We start from the raw sequence: 3,322 nt of genomic DNA, 5'->3' as shown, positions 1-3,322 counted from the left end.
GATAGACAAGCACTTGTTCACTAATCGCAATCATTAATAATTCAGTTCAGATCTATTATTATTAATACTTTTGATAAAGAAGTTCTATTTATCTAATTAGCAACATAATATGGATAGAGAGGGATTTTTACAGGAAGTTGCTTTGAAGAATAGTTAGCAAAGTAAGACTCAGTCAAGGAAAGATTTACCTCAGAGTGAGAGTAATGTTGCAGCAACAGCAGAGCCGCTAGCTAGCTATTTCAGGTTTGTACAGACACACGGAGGCCAGGGATGTTAGTGTTTTATACAATTCAGGTTTTCAATAATGAATTACGTGATCAATAATCCACAACAGGGCATTACATTAAATATCACAGGTGTTTTTGGATAGGAGATTTCAAATCAGATAGCCAGAGAGCAAGCTAAAATAAAAATTATATATTTAACCAGCTGGCTAGTCCATACACTGTCCATACATTTACCTAATGTTAAGATGAGTTTGTTTAAAGAAAGATGAGCATAATTAACAAACTGATAAATGATATTGGGTGAAAAACATCAACTTTGGTGAACAAGACAACTAGAGATGGATATGATGGACACAGACATTGTACCGTTAACTGCCGGATAATGTTAATATTGATCCTGCCAAGTTAACTAAACGTTTGCCAACTGTTGGATAAAGTTTAAGACACTTTGTTGCTGATTCACCAGAGCAATTTCAGAGCAATTTCAATTTCAAGGGATGTGAATGCTTATGCAATCAAGGCATGTCTGTGTTTTATCTTTCATTAATTAAATTTACTATAAGTTTTCTTTCACTTTTAAAATGTGGAGTAGGTCATGCAGATGAGTGATAAACATCCTAATTTAATTTGTCTTGTTATCAAGCTGTAAGGCACAAAAGGTGAATTTTTTCACTATTTTCTATAGGCATTTTATGTGATTGAGAGTAAGAGACTTGAGGGTGTGTTGGTATGCAGTGTGGCTCATTAAACATCTTTGAGTCCTTTTTTTGCAAATTGGTGTACTGTAGACCAAACTTTTGCTGTACTGTAGCCCATTTGGTAATAAGACTGCAGTTGTGGCTTACGTATCCCACAGTAGGCACTCTTGCTGATAAAATGGTTGGCAATGTTTTGGCAGGTGGCCATATATATCACAATTTAAGGGACCCTTTTTGGCTCTCATCTCAACTAATAATTTTGTTAAATTTCTGTACAAATATCTTATTTGATCTATGTTTTCATCATTCCTATCATAGCGCACCAGATTGATGCATTTACTTTTTGAAATTCAAAAAATGTCCCCCTAGTGAGGATGTCCCGACAATATTTTGGGCTAAGCCCCCAGTGTCCTCATATTGTAGCAACACCAACCAGTCAGTCCACACAAATAACAACAATTCCACATGCTTGTTTGTGTATTATTATTCTTAAGTGCCATTAATCTTTGTACCTTAGTTTGTGTGTGTTGTTTGCCAGTTTCGTTTTGAATATTGTCCATCTATTTTCCATCTGTTGAACTAGCTAGCTAACATTCAGTACCATGAAGGTGTTTTTCTTTGTTTGCAAAACAGGTCAATAAAAATAATGTTAGAACAGCTAAAGCCAATTTTTCCAGGTTCATTTAAAACACATCCTGGTCCGGTGTTGCCCAGACCAAAAAATAAAAATACAGCCCAGTTCAATACTAGAATCTGAATGTTTTTACAAGAGATTGAGGTGAGCAGAGGCATAGCAAGGAATTCAGTTGTTGGTTTCAAAATTCCAAGCGAACATCAGACTGGGAAAATATATTTCACATTCTTTGTGAACAACATCTACGTATTACCACATACTGTATCTGTGAAATTTTGAAGGAAGCCAAAGCATTAATGCAGGCAGGTTATTCATGGCCCTGCCCATACAGGACATGGAAACAGCTAACACCATTTAGACAACCAGGCAGATACCTTCTCAACTAAGCCCTCCAGGTTCACAGCTACAATTAACTTTTTACCCAAAACCCTCCTTTGCCCACTCCTCGAAGCTTTATCCACTAGAGGGCTCATAAGATCCCACTTGCCTATAATAAACCATCTGCACTTATCACAGTAAACTGAGGAGGCTCATCTTCCAATGTTTTGCTAAGAAATGTAATATCTTCCTGCCCCCCTCCCCACAATAAGCACCGCATCATCTGCATAAACTGATAAAGCACATGATCTCCCACCTAAAACCTCTGGTATTAATACCCTTGTAACCACAATCTTAAACACCAAGTGGCTCAGTGGCAAGACCGTGTGTGTGTGTGTGTGTGTGTGTGAACGTGGCTATGTAAACATTATTGTGGAGTTTTTAATCATTGGAGATTATTGCTTCCCATGTCTGCCATTAGTAATTGCAGTAATATTATATGGTAATAGGTCAGCGTTACTCAATATTCTCAAGGGCAGATATCATACAAATGAGCATCCAATCACATACTCTGTGATATCGACGGAGTTGCCTTGTGGTTCATCCTGAGTTTTATGAGCCCAATGATCGGAATTAGATCCTGACTGTAATCAGCAGCAACTCTGGCCACGTGCCGTCTACTTGTACGAACTGTACATGAATTATACTCCTCCAATACCATTGCTGCACAGCTCAGCTGGTGGACTGAGGACTGAAAAGAAGCCATATCTCAAGGATGAGCTTTGTTCTTGAAACATTTAGTAGTATGTGAAGGTATATATACTTAGGTAAAGAAAGAAAAAAATACAAGTGATTTAAATTACTTCTTGATCAAATAATTCAACTTACTTCATAACAGCTTCTGAGCCAAAGGCAAGATCAGCTCTTCATATTCTCATTCTCATTTCAGAATCTGTGGAATATGTCACTTCCTAAAGGCTGAGGCCTCTCAGATCCAACAGACACACAGCAGTGACGGGAAACCACTGGCTGAAAGCATACAGTTTAACAACTACGATGACAACAACAGCAATATGAAATCAAACAGTTACATCCTACAAGGCATGAAATATAACTATGCTTTAGTATTATGCTTTATCGTCAATACATTGCTTGATACATGTTCTATTCACTGTGCTACACAGTTCAAATGTAATCTTCAGTGTAATTTAACATGAAATTAATTGTAACCATAATACCGGTATCTGCTGCATAAACTGTTTATAGTGAGCACAAAAGCAGTTATCTCTTCGATCATGCAAGACAGCACTGAAATGATCGGCACTGTAATTCATTTTACAAAGTCCCTGCATGATCATATTGAATTTCTTACGGGAAAACTGGGCACGAATAGATTTTCTGAATCCAATTTGCAATTTCCAGGCACTGCAGATTATTCATCTGTT

The sequence above is a fragment of the Anguilla anguilla genome, chromosome 6, assembly GCF_013347855.1.
Source record: "Anguilla anguilla isolate fAngAng1 chromosome 6, fAngAng1.pri, whole genome shotgun sequence".
In the NCBI taxonomy this organism is placed as follows: domain Eukaryota; kingdom Metazoa; phylum Chordata; class Actinopteri; order Anguilliformes; family Anguillidae; genus Anguilla; species Anguilla anguilla.
The sequence above is the reverse complement of the archived record's forward strand: the minus strand, read 5'-3'. Positions refer to the sequence as shown.